Here is a 21,686-nt window from a genome sequence, read left to right as displayed (position 1 = left end):
ACAACTCCATTGGCTGGGAATGTGAATCAGAGGCCAAAAATAGAGGATGGGATAGCAAAGAGCTCAGGGCACAGTTGGAGAGAAATGAAAAATCAATGAAGGTATATCATAAGATTAGGAGAATGAAAACAAAAGATACTTTGGTGGAGCCTGAAACGCCTGGGATCCCACACGGGTACCAGTTCTGATCCTGGCTGCTCCACTTCCCATCCAGCTCTCTGCTAGTAGCCTGGGAAAGCAGTCGAGGATGGCCCAAAGCCTTGGTATCCTGCACCCATGTGGGAGACCCAGAGGAAGCTCCAGGATGCTGGCTTCGGATCGGTTCAGTTCTGGCCATTGAAGCCGCTTGAGGAGTGAACAAGCAGTCAGAAGATCCTCCTCTTTGTCTCTCCTCCTCTCTGTATATCTGCCTTTCCAATAAAAAGTAAATCTTTAAAAAAAAAAGATACTTTGGTGGAAAAAATAATTTGATATTCAGGCATGCAGGAGATATTCTAAAAATTTTTAGAAATGTATATTATGAAATGCCAAAGCATTTCAAAACTTTTGCATAAAAATAACTTTACAACATATGTTTATTTGAAAGTCGGAGTGCTGGGTAGTGTGGGGTGAGCAGATTTCCATTTGCTGGTTCACTTCCCACATGGCTGCAACAGCCCAGGATGGGCCAGGCTGCAGCCAGGAGCCAGGAATTCCATCCATGCCTCACATGGTTAGCAGAACCTCAAGAACTTAGGCCAGGGCTGGCGTTACAGTGTAGTAAACTAAGCTTCCACCCATGGTGTCAGCATCCCATAAGGGCACAAGTTCAAGTCCTGGTTGCTCCTTTTTGGATCCAGCTACTTTCTAATGTGCCTGGGAAAGCAGGAGAAAATGGAAGAAGCCATTGGGCCTGTATATACACATGGGAGACCCAGCGGGAAATTCCAGGTTCCTGGCTTCATACAGAGGATTTCTCTGTAACTCTTTCAATTGAAAATAAAGAATTAAAAAAAAAGATTTATTTATATTTAAAGGTGGAATTACAGAGAGAACAAGAGACAGAGATCTTCTACCTGATAGTTCCACTCCCCAATCACAGTGGCCAGAGATGACTCAATCCAAAGTCAGGAGTCATGAGCAGGCACAGGGGCTCAAGGACTTGAACCATTATCTGCTGCCCTCCCACAGCAGAGGCAGGGAGCTGAACTGGAAGTGGATCAAGCATGACAGGCGTTAGTACTCAGATGGGATGCTGGCACTGAAGGTGGAAGCCTAGCCTACTATGTCATAGCAACAGCCCCAGAATCAATGTTTTTAATCATCATGCCCTGAGTGTTGGCATTTGTCCTCTTAGGATGAAAATGAAGATGGGTGGGAAGTGCACAGAATAGCAAATATCCATTAATCAGCTTCTAGGCTTGTTTAGAAAGTAGAAAAATGGGGGTTGGCACCATGGTACAGCAAGTAAAGTCATTTCCTGCAGTGTCAGCATCCCATACAGGTGTCAGTTCGAGTACCAGATGCTCCACTTCAGATCTAGTCCCCTACCCATGCACCTGGGAAAGCAACCGAGGATTACTCAACTGCCTGGGCCAGTGCATCAATGTGGGAAACCTGGAAGAAACTTTGGGCTCCTGACCCGCCCAGTGCGGCCACTTGCGGAATAAACCACCAATGGAAGATCTCTTTCCTTCTCTGCAACTCTACCTTCAAACAACTCTTTAAAAAGTAAGTAAATAGATAATAATAGCAAAAAAGAAAATGGACTAAAGAACATAGGAAGGGGAGGAGGCTGTGATTATTTATGTGGCTTATAAATTTATCCAGCACCGTGTTAAGACTCAAATTGGTGTCTGATTTAAAGATCTATTTTCTTTATTTGAAAGGCAGAGGGCCTGGTGGCTAAAGTCCTCATTTTGAACGCGCCAGGATCCCATATGGGTGCAGGTTCTAATCCCGGCAGCTCCACTTCCCATCCAGCTCCCTACTTGTGGCCCCGGAAAGCAGTTGAGGACAGCCTAATGCTTTGGGATCTTTCACCCATGTGGGAGACCAGGAGGAAGTTCCTGGCTCCTGGCTCCAGATCAGCACAGTACTGGACGTTGCACTCACTTGGGGAGTGAACCATCAGATGGAAGATCTTCCTCTCTGTCTCTCCTCCTCTCTGTATATCTGACTTTGTAATTAAAAAAAAAAAAGGCAGCATTAGAGGGAGAGAAAGTGAAAGAGGTCCTCCATTCCATGATTCACTCGTACAAACAACTGTAATGGCCTGGAATATGCTAGGCAGGAGGCAGGAGTTTCCCCCAGATCTTCCACGGGGGTGCAGGGGCCCAAGCATCTGGGCCACACTCTCTGCTGCTTTCCCAGAAAAATAAATAAATAAATAAATAAAATAAAGCTTTAAAATTTTAGAGAACCTTCTGACAAACTTTTTGAAGTACCCACGGGTTTTCTGGGCAGAGGGTATGTGTGTGTACAAACTGGTTGTATTTTACAAAGTTAAACTGGTGAAGTTGGGTAAGGTAAATAAGGGGAAACAGAATAGATGGAGCAGTTCAGGACTGGCTCAGAGGCAAATGAGGGTCTAGCTGCAGTAAAAAGCAGCAAGTGGGGAGGTAGTGTTCAAGTTAGGCACTGACAAAATTGGGGAGTGTAGGCAGTGATGACAGAGAAGTGGACAGGGCCTCTATAAGAGAACAAGTAAAAACGGGCAAGTTTAGCAAGGGCTGCTGTTCAGGTCCATGTTGGATGAAAGGCTTTCCGGTAATTGCACAGACTGGAAAATGTACTGATGGAATGTACCAGCAGCAAGGGCAGCAGGCTCTTCACAAAATTTATGGAGAATATATTAGGAAAAAGCTACATGAATTTCAGTACATTTTGCACCCAAGTTAACTGTTAGTTCTATTTTCTACAAACTTTTTGAAGCACCTCTGGGTTGGAGAATAACCTGGATGGAGTTCTTGGTAAATGAGGGCTGTGAAAGTTGAGTAGAGAGGCTGCGGCCTCCAGTCTCACGAAACAGGATCTCAGGACAGTCTGAAAATCAAGTCAGCTGAACTGGTCACAGAGGAATGAAAAATACCAGGCTAGTGGTAGACAAGGAGGGAGCCGATAGAGGTGCTACCAGATGTGTAGGGCAAAGATGGACTTAACCTGACAGGTGGTTTGTGACCTGGGAAGTTTTTATAGATAGGCAAGCAAACTATTTTTAAGAGCAATAATGGAGCCAAAGTCCACAGTTTTTATTAGCTTTGGTGAGTAAAACACATGGCCATAGACTTAAGAAGGAAGGAAGTTAGAGGAGAAATTCTCAGAATCAAAATCTTGGGTGTATTTTGCTGGGAGGGAAGGAGGATAAATTTAGGAAAGTGGCGGCAGGGAATGGGGGCAGCAGATGGCATTAGGAGGTCCAGCTCTTTTGCAAAGGGGAGCTAAGAAGACTGCAAAATGCTGAGAGGGACACGGGTGGTGGTCAAGACAGATGGCTTCCATGTACCTCGTAAAGTACAAGCTGAAGTGCATCGTGATGGTGTCTGACGTTTCACAGATGTCATCCACTCTACACAGCCACTCGACACACCCTGCTGCAGACGCTGCATTACTTAGCACCTAAGTCTGTGCAGGCCCTAAGTGAGGATTCTCGTGTATTCCTCGTGTGTTTGTTTTCTTTTACTTGCAGCAGACTGAACTGAAGTTATCCAAAGAATGGGAGTTAGCACGCAGCATCAACCAAATGAAACAAAACAAATAGAAACATAAGTATGGGCTGACTTGGGGCTGGGGCAGGGTCAAAAACAGAACTCACTGGCTTACTCTTCTGTTTTGTGTTTTCTCTGTGTGTTTAAAGGTTTATTTATTTGGAAGGCAGAACTACAAAGAACAATGGACAGAGACCTTCCATCCGCTGGTTCACATTGCAAATATCCATAGGGCTGGGGCTGGGCCAGGCCAAAGCCAGGAGCCTGGACTCCACATGGGCCCCCTCACAGGCAGAGGCCAAGCAGTGAGGCTGGCTGGGTGGTTTCTCAGGTGCATTGGCAGGGAGCTGGATCAGAAGTGGAACAGCCAGGACTGGAATCAGCTCCCACAAGGGATGCCAGTGTCCAGGACGGCTGCTTAACTGGCTATGCTACAATGCCTTACTGGCTTACTTAAGCGGGTAGTAAGGTTTGAAGGTTGAAAATAAATCACCCAGGTCCAGGAAAATGTCTCAGTGGCAAAATTCTCACCTTGCATATGCTGGGATCCCATATGGATGCCAGTTTGTGTCCCAGCTGCTCCACTTCCCATCTAGCTTCCTGCTTGTGGCCTGGAAGCAGTGAAGGATGGCCCAAAGCCTTGGGACCCTGCACCCACATGGAAGACCCAGAAGAAGCTCTAAGCTCCTGGCTCCTGGTTTCGGATTGGCTCAGTTCCGGCCATTGTGGCCATTTGGGGAGTGAACCAGCAGAGAGAACAACTTTCTCTCTGTATCTCCTCTCTGTAAATCTGACTTTCCAATAAAAATAAATAAATCTTCAAAGAAAAAAAAAAAAACACTTTCTTTTGCCAGGGTTTTTCCAGATGGTTCAACCTGACAGATTCAGCTCAGAAAGTTTTACTGACGTTCCAAGAAAAATATTTCAGGCTGATAATGAATGTAGCAAGAAATATCAGTGTACTTCAGAAACCCAGAGAAAACTCAGTTTTTTTAATCCCACTTTTCCACAAACTTCTTGAAGCCACCAAGTACCTTCTCCCCCTCATCCCTCCCCCCAACCCTGCCGTACTGGTGTTTTCTCCTTGACTGAACTTTAATTTAGGAACATCACATTATGCAATGATCAGTTTGCTTGCTCCCTTGCAGAAATGGCACTATTGGGAAACTCCTTAACCACAGACCAAAGTGTCCCTCGGTTCAAAACCTCTACCTAGTCATCCAGAAAACCAGCAGGTGAAATAGAAACAGTCCACTTGGGCTCAAGAGCGGCAGGCTTGTATTGCAGGGATCCAAGGTGAAGCTGTCGCACCAGAAATGCGACATCGTTCCCAGACACTGCACGTCCGGTCCACCCCGTCCACCCCTATTGCTGTCCTTGAAAGCTTTTTGAACTCCTGAGAGCCTGCCGGATCCGCTCAGCCCCCGCGGGCGTGGGAGGGCGTTTTCCGCATAACCACGCGGCACTGGGCTGCCCCATTTTGTTTCTTGTGTTTCCACTTATGTAGGTTGCTTTTTTTTCCCCTCAGCACTTTGGTGCTTATCATTGCCCCATGAGGGAAAACGGGGGGCGGGGGGCTTCTTTTTAGCTCACCATCTGTTTCGTTGGGGGGGGGGGACTTGCTGGTTGTTGATTTTTTTCCTCGGGCATTGCCTAAGTCCTGAGGCCGTTGGCCCCTCCGAAACTAAGAAAAGCCACGCCCGATCTGCACTAACTTTTCACTACCTGCGGTGCCCTTGGAGCTCACGGGGTGAACAGGTAGGGTCGTCAGTAACTGGGATCCGGCCGGCGCGCACTTGGCCTCTCTGCACGTGCCTCCAGCCTCCCCGGCGGAGCCCCGCCGACCAGGCCGCTCCTCAGTTCGGGGCGGAAGGGGGCGTCCCCAAGTCCTCGCTCCCTCGGGCTCGATCCTCCACCCCGTCTTTCCTCCCCAGCCCCGCCGACGCCCCCTCACGCTCCCGGCTTCCAGAACTCGGCGAGCCGGCGGCCGCCACGCCGCACCTGCCCGCGCGGGGGCGCGCCTGCGCTCGGAGCCCAGCCGGCCGGCGCGGCGCTCCTTGGCTCCCTCGGCTCGCTCGTCTGCCCGCCCTCCGGCTGACGGCGCTCACCTGTCTGGGCCGCAGGCCCCGGAGGCGGGGGGCCGGCGGGAGCGCGGCCGAGGAAGAGGGCGGAGCGGCTCTCCCGGCGCGTCATCGGAGCACCATGGCGGAGCTAGGAGCTGGCGGCGATGGCCACAGGGGCGGCGACGGCGCCGTGCACGGCGAAACAGGTGACTGCGCGGCGCGGGGCGGCGGGGGTCCCCGGGGCGCGGGCGGGGGGTGCGGGGCGCCGTCGGGGCCGGGCGCCGGAGGGCCCCCTCGGCGGCTCGGAACGGCCGCTCCCGGCGCCGCGCTCCCGGGCTCCGAGCGCGCCTCCCCCGCCCGGCCGCCAGCCCGCCGCGCGCTCGGCCGCCGGGCCCGCTGCGCCCGGTCCTGCCGCCCGAGGGGCGCTCCACTTCCGCACAACAGGTGGAAACTCGCCGGGGGGCGCGGGACAACATGCCGGTTGCTGCTCACTCTCCATCTGCGGCTTCGGGTCGCAGTATGCTGACCTGAGAGATAATATCCACCCCCACACCCCAAGCCACCGGCAAATCCTGGGCCAGGTGCGGCCGGCGGGGTTTAGTTGTTTCCAGGCTCCCCTCCTGCCTTTCCTGTCCCCATAATCCCCCGGAATCGGGCGCCACCACCGTGCCCCGGCGTCTCCCCGGTGTGGACATTTCGTCGTAGGACCGAGGTCGCGGGCGCCCCGGGGCCGTGGTGTGAGATGGTGGGGTCAGCGCGTTGCGGGCGCGCCGGGCTCTGGTGCGGGGATGGAGAAAGGCCTCGGAGTTCGTAGGCTGAGTTAGGTGCGTGTGGCTCCCGCAGGCGCGTCGGCTCGGCAGCCCCCGTTTGGGCGGCGGGCGTCTGGGTCGAGGCTTCCCCACCCCCCACAGCCACGGGGGCCGGGGCTCAAGTGCGCCAGACAGGCTGCCTGCCGGCCGGCCTTCTCCCGACACGCTCAGCCCTGGTTCACGTGAACCGGCTTCTCCCGTGTGGGCACACCGTGCCTCCCCCTACAACCGCCGGTCCCCGGTCCCCTCCCGTGTCCCTCTGCCCGTGTGGCTTGTCTGTTTCTGCTGCGTCCTACACTTGGCATGGGGGCGGCGAGGCCGTTTCCTATTTTTAAAGGAAATTCCAACAGCAGTGCTCTGGTGGCAACGCTATGTTCTGCTTGCCTGCGCTCACACAGTCGGAAACGATTTATTTCCTCAGATGTGAGAATCAGCCTCATCCCCAGAGGTGTTGATTTGGATGGGTTGCCTGTTGTGACGTGAAACGTCCAGAGGACGACGGCAGTGTTTGCGGGTTGTGTATCTGCTATTGCTAGGGAGGTTGGGGTACCTGGGGTTAAGACTGGAAGATGCTTGAGCTTGTTTTCTTGAGTCACGCTACTTCCTGTGGCGGGATTGATTTTGGTCGTGATGCAAGAACCAGGTTGTAGAGCCAGGTGGATCCTGGTTTGGGTGGAGGCCATGCCTTTGTGATCCGCCTCGGGAAATTTGGCCCCGTGCTGGGCTCCAGGCTGAACTCAAGTGGCCACAGCAGGAGGGTATCCTCTGTTGTGAAGGTCAAGGTTTGGTGGCTGACCCCAAGGGAGTAACTGCCTCTGAAACGCAATAGTTCCCTAGGCGTCCGTTTGTGCTCAGAAATAAACTTTCTAGAATCTGCACTCCCAACAACTTGTTCAGACGGAAATGAACTACAGACTGTAGAATATTCAATGCCTGAGCATGTTGATGAGTGAACTGGTTATGCTTAGCACGATTAATGCACAAATCAGCCGTGTGCCTGTCAGACAAATATTTAAAAGAAATTGACGAGGCTGCTCTCTCGTTTATAGAAAACAGATCGCCGTGCCTTTCCTTAGAAACTTTGATGTGGCTCAAGGCGCACCTTTTACAGAGGGTTTTTTAAGTAATCCTCAGCACTGTCTCATCTAGCTGAAAACTGATTTCTGGTTTTTTTTCTTTTTCCACTTTTCCTTGCGTTCCTGGCCCCTCGGTGCTGTGGATGTGTTTAGTGCTCACACGTGTGAGCAGGTCCCGAAGAAGGAAGGTGGCAGTGTGCTTTTTTAAAAATCTAGCCGGCCGTATTTTGGGGAGTGCAAGTGTGGATGTGTTGCACCTTTGCAACTTAAGAAGTTCTGTATATCATTGGCACGTGCGACCTGTATCTGCCCATGTTCATTCCTGTGGACAGTCAATTTGAATACTGTAAGTCTTTTTTGAAACCATCTCAAGTTTTTGTAGGGGGATTATTTGGAGTGAAGTGGAAACCGCCGTCGTCTGTCGCCAACAGGAGATGAAAATTGCCGCCTCTCCTGGCAGCACTTCTTGAGGGATTAACTTTGCTCCTTGTTAAGAGCTTGGTATTCGGAGGCAGAGTCCTCTTGTAAGTGGCCCTTCATTTTGTGTCCCCGTGCAGCTGTTGTGAACCGGTTTGAGGGAACTTAGAATCTCAGGTGGTTTTAAAAATAACCTGTAGAACATTGAGAAGTGTGTGTGTGTATCAAAGAAGACTTGAGAGTTGTCAGTATACTGCCCATGAGACCTCTGTTAAGCATTGTAAAGAGACTGTATGTATTCAGTGTGTAAAAGCCATATTTCTGTGAGTAGATCTCTTCAAGAACAGTCACGTCACATTCCTTGTGGGAAAATATTTATTTTTTTTTTTTAGAATGAACGGCTCTTCCAATATACCATATTTTTTTATTATTATTAACCGATAGCCCAGGTAGGCAACAGCTGAAAACATTTGACTTGGAAACAGGTTTTCGAGTTCACCACTAGAGGATGTCGAATCCCGTTGCGGTCTTGCTCTGAGTGGTCACTGAGATGGGTGATGTTCTCAAAGCTGCTTTTGCCCAGCTTCCTGTTGGTGATGCTGAGCTCACAGCCCGCAGCTGTGGCAAGCGAAGCGTGCAGATTTACTCTCCCAACCCGGCCACCCCGTTTTCCAACACTGAATCCAAAGCACATTTACAGTTGCTTTTGATTACTCGGAAGACCATACTGGGTGCACCAGGGGATGACTTGTTGCTTGGGATTGTGAATGACTTAGAGCCTGGGGTTGGGTTTCCTATTTAGCAGGCTGTGTGGTGGAAGAACACTGGGCTTCCTTTATCATCCAAATCATGTCACTGCTTTGATTTTTTTTTCCAAATTAAAAAAAAAAAAGTCATTTTGAGGTCTCACTTAGCTTTAACTCTCTGCATTAAAGATTTACTAATAAAAATTACAAGGGGAGATCCTAGATGCAATTTTGAAATCCAGGTGCTAAAAACCATAGGTGCTTCCTTAAGATGGCTAGATAGCATTTTTCCCAAGCTCCTTTGGTTGGCTGTTACCCTTACATCTTCCCTGGTGGGAGGAAGTAGTATTAGATGAGGCAATCTTACCAGGAGCATGCTTTCATGTGGTATCATTAGTTGGGCATGTGTATGAAATACTCATTTACATTGGCACGTCCTCTTTAAAAAATTCTGACATCTTTGCCTCTCCCATGTCTGAAAACTAATCATTTGAAAAAAATTAATATTTCAAAAGGCAAATCTTGGCATGTTCAATGAAACTAAGATTGGAAACTGTGGAGGCTTAGAATCATTGAACCAGAAAGTGTGGACTTCCTCTGGAGTAAACATTATGGTGGCCAGAAGGTCGATGATGCGGTCCTTGGGTTTCCCAAGGAAGACAAAAACCACAGATAATTGAAGGCTATGAGAAGTTCAGGGCCGGAAGAGTCACCCCTGGCTGTGGTCATTAGGGGAAGACCTCCTTGGTGCAGGTAACACAAGGACTTTTTAAAGTGACAGAAAACTGGGTGGAGGAAAAGGAGAAACAAAGGTGCAGATTGGGAAAGCGGGAAATTTGGGTCCTATGTACACATATGTAAGGACCAGAAGTCCCTGAAGATGGATTAGAACCGATGATGCTTTGAGGCCACGCTGTAAAAGGGCTGAAGGCCTCACCAGGGCCGGGCACATGATCCTGTCAGCAGGGAGAACTGTTGATGATGCTTGAGACAAGAATGTCTCAATTGAAGCATGACTGGTCAGAGTCTAGTAAAATAGCTCAGTTGTGCCTATAACAAAAGCAGGTTTCTTCCTTCTTAGGAAATCATTGGCTTCCACTGATTATTTTTAAGTTGTGTCTGTGCTCATTTTTATTTGCAAGGTAGAGCAGAGGAGGGTGGCAGAGAAAGATAGGTTACTTTGATCTTCCATCTTTCCGGTTTTTTCCCCAAATGCTTACAATATTGTGACCGGGCCAGGCCAAACTATTCAGATGTCCCGGTTTTGCGGTGCCAGGGCTTCAAGTGTTTTGCCTCCCAGGCCCAGTAGCAGGAAGCTGGTTCAGAAGTAGAGGCAGGATTCAGTCTCTGGGCACTGGGATTAATGTCTCAGGTATCTGCAGCAGTGGCTTAACTCACCATGCCACAACACCTGCCCCGCTTTCAGGAAGTTTTGCTGCTTTGCGAAGTGCACACGTGGCTTTGTGAGTGTGCATCACGAGCCAATGGGATGCACCGCATCTGCCCTGGAGATGAATGAAGTTGGGGGTCTTCTGCCCAGCCGGTCCTCAGTTCAGAGTAGCAGATACACAGGACAGCTCAAAGAGGAGCCCAGTGATGTGCAGACCAAAAATGCTGTGCTTGCAAAAGTCCAGATAAGCTTTGGCCTACAGTGGGAATACATAGGAGAGGATTAGTGCAACATCCTACACAGGTGTGTGTCAGAAGATTGCAAGTGACAAGGTGAAGTGAGGGGATATTCTCAAGTTTGAGTTTGGGTCATTGGTTTAAGATTGTTATGAACACTTAGGGATTCCCAGGGCTTGCTTGCTAACAACGCTAGTAACTGTAGCTCGCACAGGCCAGGTGTGCAACTCCCTGCATGTTCTCTGCTTTGCTTCATGTTCCTGGGCTCATCTGCACTATCTGATTGGCTGCGTCCCTAAGTTTTTCCTTCTTATTGGAGAGTAGTTTGCTGTTGTATGGAAAGAGCACACGTCGTTTTTCCATCCATCCACTGCAGCACGCCGAGTTTTCCCCAGGTTTTGGCAGTTACGAGTAATGCGGCTATAAACATTCACATACAGGTTTTGGTGAGAACCTTTTTTTCATTTAGCTAGGTTGAATTCCTAACAGTGGGATTGTTGCTTCATGTGGAACTGTATGCCTAGCTTTATGGAAACTGCAAGACTTTCCCAGAGTGACTGGACAGTTTTACACCCCGGCAAGCAGTGTGTGTGAATCCCGGTTGCTCTGCCTCCTTGCCGGCATCTGGTATTGTTAGTTGTGTTTGATTTTGTTTATTCGTTTTGGCCATGCAACCAAGCTCTTTGAGTAGAACAGTGTAATCATCTCAGGATAAGATACTGCCCTTTTTGATACTGCATAATTTTTGAATTAGGAAAACCTGGAGTTTGAGCTGATCCCAGAGCCCAGGGGTAATGTGCAGGGTTTCTTTGGCAGCTTTACCCACTACACCACGGTGCCGGCCCCTTGGGGCTGCGTCTAATTCCAGCTTCCTGCTAATGTGCCCGTGGGGAGGCAGCAGGTGATTGCGCCAGCTTTTGGGTCCCTGGCACCCACAGAGAGACCTGGGTTGAGTTTCTAGCCCCTTGCCTTGTTCCTCTGAGCAAGAGCCTCTGCTCTTGCAGCCTTTGGGGAGCAAAAAAGTGAGTATCTGATCTCCCTGAATGTCTGCCTTTCCAATAAAAATATGTGAAAGTGTAAACATAAACTTCAAGGGAAATTTTGAAAGAATCCCTTCCTTTTACTGTTTCTACTCCCCAGTACAGGGCCTGCTGGGCAGTAACGTGCGCTACAAGTGGCCAGGACTGCTGTCCCTGCAGCAAAGAGCTTTACTGAGCCTCAAGATTTTCACCTAGGCTCTGGCTGTCAGAAGCTCCTCACTGGAGTGAAGTCCTTGGTACAGCACCCTTCGTCCCAGCCCTAGTGGGTTCATTTAAATACTGTTCACTCCTTGGGCCGAAGGTTGTGGTGTTGAGCACTGCTGGTTCACACCATTGGTTCGCAGGCTTGGCAGGGTATTAAAAATCACCTGGGAACCTTCTGAATAGTGCAGTGCCCAGGTGGCACCCTGGCAGTTATCCCAGAAATTGGCCGTAGCGGGGGAGGGGAGAGCCAAGTGGTGGTGAGTGGTTTTAAACCTCCCCAGAGGGTTCCAGTGTGCTGCGGCTGTCCTGTCTCCTTGTTTAGGTTTACTTTGCAGGGGTCACGTGCATCCTGCTTGTGCAATCCCCAGCTAGATTCTCACAGCTCTGTCCTGAATCTTAATGATGTCCCTCAACTGGCCTCTTATTTTTGCCCTCATACTTTTTTTTCTTTTATTAAATAAGGAAATCTGGCTGTGAAATAACTACAGGTGCACTTGGAAAGCCAAATATGTGGGTGCATATACTCATTCATGTACTTTAGTTCCCTAAAATTCCATTTTTGGGAGCATTTTGATGTGTCCTCGTGTGGATGAATACATGCAGTTAGACAAAATGTGCTGGGTCCTCCTCCCCGCCCCCCCATGAGCCTCCACACTGCCTTGTTCTCCTCCTGCCTCCTCAAAATAAGGGAGGGCTAGTTTGGGGTAACTAATCAGGTATTTTGTAGGAAATTGTATCTTTCCCAGAGGCCTTTGCAGTGACTCCTAACCTCCAATCACCAGGTCCCTGCTCAGATCTGTGAGGGGTGGCAGGGGGCCTTCTCCCTCACCCGCCCCTGCTCTCCTGTTGTACAGCCGGATGCTAATGTGCCTAAGGCTGAATTTGCTCCCTCTCTCTCCTGTCCACTGGGTGCTGCTGCACCTGAGGCTCCCCAACAGTCCCCTCTGCCCTGTGTGCCAGGCATTTTCTCCTCGCAGTATCGTTCATGTCACAACTCCTGACATGCCCTGCCATTCCCAACAACCCCCTGTGGGCCCAGGTACCTTGGAACGCAGCTGGGGTTACACATAGTATCTGCTCTAGGGATTTGCTGATGATGCCTATGATGGTTGGAAGACTGTACAGTGAAGACTAGCCTTGGCAAGTGCTGGTTGCCCGTCCATTCCTCCTTCAAACTGGCGTGTGCGTAACCGTAAGATCCAGGACCTGACCACGAAGGACAGTAGGGGATGCTCTGCCCGATCCCTCAGCAGCGACTGATTTCTCTTCCAGATCACACTGGGACTGGGCGTGTGTGAAGCTGTACTGTCTCATGGTGCACACTAGGAATGCTCAGGCTTTTAAACAAAATCCTAAGTTATGTTTTTATGTGAGAAGAAGGGGGCCTGACATCCTGGATTTCCTTCTCAGCCCCTGCTGCTTAGCAGGTTGTGACATGTGTCACTCAAGTGTTCTCTTCCTCACCACCTTCCCTTTGAAAACTAGGTGGGTGCCAATACACTCTGAGGGATTAGACAAGTTAAAACCCAGAAGTACTTAGCACAGTCCTGGTCCCCACCTAAGTGCTGAGTGCCTGCTGTAATGATCATGGCAGCGATCGCCAAGGGTTTGGTCCTGCGTCACTGGAAAGGGCTGAAGGTGCCCTGTCTCACTCAGTGGCTCTCCTAGGCACATTTTTATTTGTTCTGGCAGCCTCCCTGTCATGAGGGCGTAGGCTTGTCATGTTGCTTCAGACCTAATTGGAGCTGCATGATCACACTGTCAGAGGCTTGGCCTGGGTGCAGAAGGCACCGCCATCAAAGCTCACCAGATGGTACCTTTGACCTGTCGGAAATGTTGCGCCAGAGAAGGTTGCTGTACCAGCCTGTGAATGAAACACTTAGGCAAGTGCTTCGTGCAGCTTTTGTTTCATTTTGGTGGTAACCAAGTGCGTTTGTATGACTGTGTCCTAGTTCTAAATTCTGAGTTTTTTTTCCTGAACTGTTATTGCTGCGGAAGACATTTTGGTTCAAACTGTGAAAATGAGCTTCGATTTCCTTTAAACTCAGATGGTTGGGGAAGGTGTTGTGGTATTCACAGGTTAAGCTGCCACCTGCCAAGACTGGCATCCTATGCAGTTAGTTTGATTCCTGAATGTTTCACTTTCAATTCAACACCCTGCGTACGGCGTGGGAAAGCAGCAGAGGATGGCTCAAGTCCTTGGAACCCCGTAGCTACATGGGAGACTCCTAAGTTCCTGCCTGCTGGCTTCAGTCTGGCACTGCTGTGGCCATTGCAGCTATTTGAGGAGCGAACCAGCAGGTGGCAGATATCTCTGGATGTATCTTTTCCTTTTCATAACTCTGCCTTTCAAATAAATTAAATGAATCCTTAAAAAAAGAAAGACAAATTCAGAAAATGAACTTCTCAGGGCCATTTGGACTTAAAGCACTGTCATCGCCCGTCTTCAAGAGAAACAGCAGAAACAGGTGCACCTTGCCTTTCAGGAGGATGACACAGGTTGGATTCCTTCAGTACATACGTGAAATAGAACTAAGTCATCGTTTTCATTAGGGGACGTATTTTATTATATTACCAGAAACCATTTATAAAGCCCATCCTGCATCGGATGTGTGGTCCTATGTTTGTGAGATACTATTTATCCTAAAAATATACACACACACGTATGTATAGATATGTATATATATACTTTGTTCAGCTTATAATTTAAATTTTATATCATTTTACAAAGTTATTATTAGGGGACAGGAAATCCCAGAGACTATGGGACTGTATCATAAAACAATAATAAAAAATAATTTTTAAAAGTTTTTTTAAAACTAGTAAATCTGAAAATGTTGATTCTCTTAATAGAGGCTAGATTCAGATTTTTGAATGATGCCCTCAGATTATCTCCATTTATGTGTAGGAGCCACTGTGGTGTGGATGAAGATGCCCTCTTTGCACGTCAGTTGATATACCCATCTGCTTTGGGTAAATCCCTGTTAGAGTACTGGACTTTAAAGTTGAAGTAGATGACTCTACTTTGGAAAATATTAAATGTAAAAGTGGGAGAGAAAGCTGTTTTTAGTACAGGAAGCATAAGATTCACATCACTTTGGAGAAAGAGACCCCAGTGTCTTTTTTTTTTTAAACAAAAGAATTATTTCTTTGTTGGAAAGGGAGGGGTAGAGGTTCCATCCACTGGCACACTGTCCACATGCCAGCAGCCACTGGGGCTGGGCCAGGACTGAGTGTGGGAGCCTGCCTCTCAGCCCAGATCTCTGATATGAGTGACAGGTGCACCACCGCTGCTGTCTTCCAGCACCTGTGCTAGCTGGAGTGGGGAGCCAGAGCTGGACACCTAACCCAGGCATTCTGATGCAGGATGAAGGCAGGCGCCTTTTTCTTTTTTTTTTTTTTTCTTTTTTATTGGAAAAGCAGTTTTACAGAGAGAAGGAGAAACAGAAAGATCTTCAGTCTGCTAGTTCACTGCCCAAGTGGCCACAATGTCTAAGCTGGGCTGATTCGGAGCCAGGAGCTTCCTCTGGGTCTCCCACACAGATGCAGGGTCCTAAGGCTTTGAGTCATCCTCTACTGCTTTCCCAAGCCACAAATAGGGAGCTGCATGGGAAGTAGAGCAGCTGGGACATGGCCTGGCACCCATGTGGGATCCTGGCACGTATGGGGTAAAGATTTAGCCACTGAGCCGTTGTGCTGGGCCCAGAATGGGGGTGTCTTAACCATTAGGCTGAACGTCAACTTTAAAGCCTCCGTAGTTTTACAACACAGAGAAACCTTTCTAGGAAAAGCGCTAGTTTGGCATTTAAGATTCAATGTTCGTGGATCAGACTACTGAAATTTGTCAGATTTAAGAATTCCATCTCAGTTTATTTCCAAAAATGTCCAAATCTTCCAATTTCTGTCTTTTTTTCACTGGGAACATCAAGGGGGAAAAAATGGCATTTTTGAAAGCCAGAACTTCCATGTGCTCATTCACTCCCCAAATGAATGCACGTGGCCACATCTGGAGCAGGTGAAAGCCAGGAGTCTGGATCTTATCTCCTGCAGGGATGGCAGAGGCCAAGCACTTAGGCCATTTTCCACTGCTTTTTCAGCCCCATCAGCAGGGACCTGGATCAGAAATAAAACAGTACAGACTCATACCTGCTCCAAATGGGAGGCCAGCACTGCTGTTGGTAGCAGAATGCACTGCAAAACTGGTTACTGGAACAATTTTTTTTTTAATCTAGACAATTTATATTTTTTCATCTCCCTTCTCAATGAAGGAATACACTTTAGAAATATTCCAACAAACGAGACTGCCATTTTCCATGAGGTCCCCTTTTTTTTTATATTTTATATTTTTTTTAAAAGATTTATTTTTGTTATTTTTTTATTGGAAAGGCGGATATACAGAGAGGAGAGACAGAGAGGAAGATCTTCCGTCCGATGATTCACTCCCCAAGTAAGCCGTGACGGCCGATACTATGCCGATCCGAACCCAGGAGCCTCTTCCGGGTCTCCCACGCGGGTGCAGGATCCCAAAGCTTTGGGCCGTCCTTGACTGCTTTCCTGGGCCACAGGCAGGGAGCTGGAAGGGAAGCGGGGCTGCCGGGCTTAGAACCGGCGCCCATATGGGATCCTGGGTGTGCAAGGCGAGGACCTTAACCACTTGCGCCACCGCTCCGGGCCCGACGGTCCCCTTTTAATGTCCACTAGCAAAACGTTATTTTTATCAACATGGGTATTCAACTTTTAAAGTTTGTTTATGATAATTCTTCACAAACGGATTCCAAGTATTCTGAAGCATTTTTTTCATATTAGCAAATTACCTCTATTAAAAATACATTTACCAAAAAGCATGAAATTCCAGTATTATAATATCACAATTGTTAATAATGAGTAGACAGCAGAAAAGTCATAAAAAATTCACTGTGTATACAGAACCAGAAGGCATTTGAGTCCTGGTTAATCATTTAAAATGAGCCAGAAATTTGAATTGCAGTATATTTACCAAAGCAAAATAAAAATATTTGCTGTGAGTTTTTTTAATTTATAGAGTATATATACACATACATACATTTATAATCTATACTGGTAATTATTGCTATTAGTCATTCATGTGAGAAGAAAAGAATCTCACTATAAACTATATTTATTATATAACTGAGATAACCTTCCCAAATAAAGAAACATGGAAAATTTTCATCTCAAGAACATATTCAGGAAGTTTATTTATCTTAAATTATAAATACACACAGGTGTAAATTACTGAAACAATTTTCAAAATGTGTTTATTTACTTGAAGTGGCAGGGTGGGGGCAGACTTTCCCTTCACCCATAGTTCTCACTCCTCCAGTCTCTGCCAAGCCTGGGCTGGGTTGAAGCAAGAGGCTTAGAATTCCAGGGTGTCCCTTGGTGGATGGCAGGAGCCCAAGCACTTGAGCCCTCATCTGTTGCCTCACAGGAGGCGTTAGCAGGAAGGAGAATTGGAAGTGGAGGTCCAGAGCCTGGAGTAAGGCACGCTGGTGTGGAAGACAGGTGTCAATGCAGAATGAAGGCATAAGCTACTGTGCCTCAACAGCTGCCCATGGAACCTTTAAAAAATATATCAAAGATGCAGTATGCTTAACATGAACATGGCCATTTTGCCTTGGTACAAGGCACATGGTCTGATTGAAATCTTGGCAGTTTGCCAAAGTTGTCTTTTGTTATAATCCTTCCTCAGCTGCCTGTCCACAATCCATATATCATGGGCTTCGATCACAGATAGAAAAGGTGAAAGGGTATTAGAGATGAAGTAGCAGCTTGTCAGCCTGTGCATCCTTCTGAGATGTGGTTTCCTTTTATGCAGATTCCCCCTAAAATCTCAGCAGTCCTGAACCCGTCAAGTCTAAGAGATGGGCTTTTATTTTTTTTTTAATGCAAATCAACAGTTCACATCTGTTTTAATAAAGCAATTATTGGTGCATTGGGAAGCTTGCTTGCTTTGCACTTACAAGTTTTAAAAGCTTCCTGGCTTTTCTGTTCAGCCACATCTCTTTACGTCTCTAGAGTGTTCTGATCGGTGGCTGACAGTGGCAGCTGCTGACAGTCCTCAGGACTGCTCTCCCTGAATGGAAGCCAAGCTGACTTCCCACTGAGCTGCCGGGATTATATAATTCACTGTTTCTATTAGGCATTTCCTTCCTCTTTCGGGGCCAGGAGCCTCTTTCTCTGCCCAGCGCTGTTTCTGTAGCTGTAGCATCATTGCCTGTGAGCCATAGGAGATAATCGATTTAAAATTCAGGCTTCTATACATTTGTCAGATTTCATGTCCTGCCAGAGCTAATGATTTTGCAGGCCATCTATGGCAAGAGGAGGCCGGACAGTACCCTCCTCATGCGATTGATTGCAGAACTGTGCCAAAGAATTGTAGATTTTTTTTTTCTACTTGATGGAACTTGTTCTAGTTAACAAATAAGCCAATAAATCCATAAACATATGAGGTTTGTGCACCTGTGAGGGTTCATACCTCCAACCTCCATTCACTCTCATGAGAAGCATCTTTTTACCCCAGCCCGTATAGCTACTTCAGTATCTTCTGTGTTAGACAGCTGGGTTGCCTCATGACAGTAAGGGAGGATATCTGGGGGAAAATAAAACAAAACTACCCATATGTGCTTGGTATTCCATTTAATGTTGAGACAGCTGGGCAGCTTAGTTTTTAGAATGACAAACAGGATTTATTCCAAAGCCAACCCATGTTGGAAGCAAAGGAGGATTTAGCAGAGTGATTTAGCTATCCCAAGCCCGATTGTATGAACATTTTTTAAAAGGCCATTACAGTGTTGGGCCAATGCTGGGAGTAAGTAGCATCCATCCTTTTCAGGAAAGCTTATAATTATTTACAGAGAAACCTTTGGCATTTGAGGGGCGTGCCTTCAACCTCAACATGATGACTTACTTGAGCATCGGCTGTCATCTGATGGGAAGTCCATGGTGACGCAGGTGGGCATGTTCTAACCAGTTGAAGACCTCATGAGCAAACTGATCATATGGTTTGTGCACTTACTGTTTTTCAAGAAATCGAGAAGTTTTATGTATGAAAGTATCGTCCATGGGAATAGTGCATAAAAATGCCAAGAGGCATTCCAACAACACATGCTACTGGGTTACAGTTTAACTGTGGCATTTCACAACATCCACCGGCTTGCCTGCGATAACCCTGTGTTTAGGAAAGCAATTTTAAAGAAAGCTCAGTGTTCACACCTTACATGCATGTGAATGAAACCCTGGGGTCAAACTTCATGTATGGTGTGGCAGGCCTGGGAAAATGCACTGTTGGCACCCTGCAGTTATCAGCATGCAGCAGGGAGATTTATACAAGTGTTGCAAAAGGCACAGCAGGGACCCAGGACTTACTGGCTAATGGCATCCCTACCACTTGAGTAGTATTGACTGAGTCCTTGTTTTCAAGCTGGTAACAGAAAGTGGCCAAATAAAGATCAGAGCAAACCTGCCCTTCCATTTTCCTTTCAAAGACTCAGCGTTTCTTTGTCTGCAGTCCCTTGCTAGCCGTGTGTAATGCTGTGGAGGAGTGCTGCTGCCCCTTCTCCACAGAAGCCGTCAGTGAGATGGGAGGGAGCCCTGTAGCTTCAGGGATGAGCAGGGAAAAGGAACCAGCCGGGACCCTCTGTTCCCTCACGTTGCCCAAAGCCAGCTCCGCTCTGCTGTTCCCAAGCACGGGAGGTTTTGAAGTTGCTTTAAACTGTGGATTTCTAAAGCTCTTGCTTAGAAGTAAATTGCAGCTCCCCTTGGGTCAGTAACACTAAGTATTTTTCACATTACTGAGCCCAGTAGTTTGCAAGAGTTAATCTTCTCCGCTAGGGTAGAAATCTGGGGGTTGATTTTGGTACTGTGGTCTCCACCAAAAAGTAAATAGCTCACAGGTAGACTGTACTTGTTATTTATGAGCAACTGGCCCCACAATTCAGCAGTCGCAATTTCTGTTTCTCGTTACAGTCCTTGAATTGTACAGTTTGGGCTCTTTGCAATTTTTATAAAGCTTACTGCGCTTTTTAGAAAGGAAAATTGTGCCTGTGTTGCCTAGTGGTTCAGATTCACTCACAGGCTGTGCTATTTTCTAATTACATGTGCACAAAATAAAGGCCCAGGAAGCATGGAAGCCTGGTCTGTGTCACGCACATACATGAATGTGTGGCTGCATGTGTAGTCTTGTACATGTCATGGTAACAGGTAGACTTCAGCCACGAGTGTCCTTCCCTTCCAGAGCAGCATGTCTGACTCTGGTATTTATCCACCTCACTGTTGGGGCTGGGCCAGGAGTGCCAGCCAGCCAAGGCAGGAGTACAGAGACATGAGTTCATTGTGGACTAAGGGGGTGGGGATAAGCAGCTGCCCAAAGGCAAATTGGACTATGTGTCACAGTAGCTGGGTAAAATTTTTATCTATTGATGTGGGTGCATTGTGTCGTTACATTGCAAGCAAGCTCCCTTCCCCCATTTACCCTCACCCTCTAGGTGAAGCCACTCTGTAAAACTGACCCTTTTGCATTCTTCTCTGAGTTGTACAAAAAACTGCATGAATGCATTGCATAGTGCTGTCACGATTTAAACAAACACTCGGGGAGCCTTCCTACTGGCTGTCTACATGCCTTTTCCTTAGGGACAGAGTGGAGATTCCATCTCTCCAGTTGGCATGCAGGGATGGTTGTGCCACATCTAGTGGCTGTGCCAGGATGAGTTCAGGCATTCAAAAGGGAATTTGTTCCACAGTGGGGCATAGGACATCTAAGATCTCACCTTCACCATTCACATAATTTACTTCTGTTTTACATCAGAGTGTAAAGGAAAGGGGGGACTGCTGGAAGAGTCAACCTGGGCGCCTGTAGGGGATCAAGCCATACTATCTTGGGAATTATATAAATTCCATTTCCGCATCCATTGAAGATTGGATTTGATCTTCTGGGGAATTAATCTCGAATGTATCTATGTGCCTTAAGTGACAGGGAAACCATGACTGCATGATTGTAAGAAAAAGTCGTTTCCTGTCCTTACTTGATCTTGGATTGTTTGCTTTCTTGTGACTGGCCACAACTGTGACAGCGACATAGCTGGTTGACCTTGGAGGGAAAGCATCAGGACAAAAGCATCTGGACTTTAGCGCAAGCAGCCTGGGGTTTAACGCTGAGCTGGTGGCCCAGCTGACTGATGGTACCCTCCCTGTGCCTCTGTATCCCTTGCAGGAGCAGGCAGAGATGGTGGTTTGGGCCGCTGTAGTTTGGGCACCTCAGCCCTGAGGCCAACATATGGGGAGTGTGTTCCCAGGTACTGGGTTTTTCCTGGATTCTTTTACTTGACCCCACTCTGCCCCTTAACTTGTCTGTGGGTGGCCTCCAAAGCAGGTGCTCTTTTCTCCCTGGTTTGTGATATTAACAGTAGCTTTTAGAAGTGGCCATTTTGGTGATTATCAAACTTTAATGCAAGCCAGAATTCTAGAGATCCCTCAAGGCCTGTGAGAGCAATCCCATTTCCATCTTTTGTGGCTATTCTCCCTGCAGTGAGCCGAAAAGGAGAACCATTACAAAAAAGAAGGAAAGAAAGCCAGGGGAGGAGCAGCTCTGGTGTCCTCTGGGGTCCTCTGTGTCCTGGGACTCTCCCTACTACCAGACCTTACAGGAGCTGCTGGGGCTAAATGGCAGCTTCAGCTTTGCCCCCGTGTCTGGTGCCTCGAGGCCAGCAGTGGGCAGTGCCAGCAGTGGACTTCTTGTGCAGGAGTCCTTCGGACTTGAGTTCACACGTTACTTTATCAAAACCACTTGTAGGGAGCTTTTCTTACTCTCCTCAGTATTGCCATTTCATGTTTTTATTTGGGAAGTGGAAGGAAAAGACTCCTTTTTACTTGGACTTGACCTGTAGAAGTGGTGTTTGTGGTGAGGTCACCTCTTGCTGGTTATTAGGGCAGCATCAGCCTGGTTAGGACAAGGGATATTTTCTACAGAAAACTGGCTTGCTCGAGATGTAGGTTTTCATTTT

Source organism: Ochotona curzoniae, unplaced genomic scaffold (genome assembly GCF_017591425.1).
Source record: "Ochotona curzoniae isolate NIBS_2020 unplaced genomic scaffold, NIBS_Ocur_1.0 scaffold_3890, whole genome shotgun sequence".
NCBI lineage: Eukaryota > Metazoa > Chordata > Mammalia > Lagomorpha > Ochotonidae > Ochotona > Ochotona curzoniae.
The sequence above is the reverse complement of the archived record's forward strand: the minus strand, read 5'-3'. Positions refer to the sequence as shown.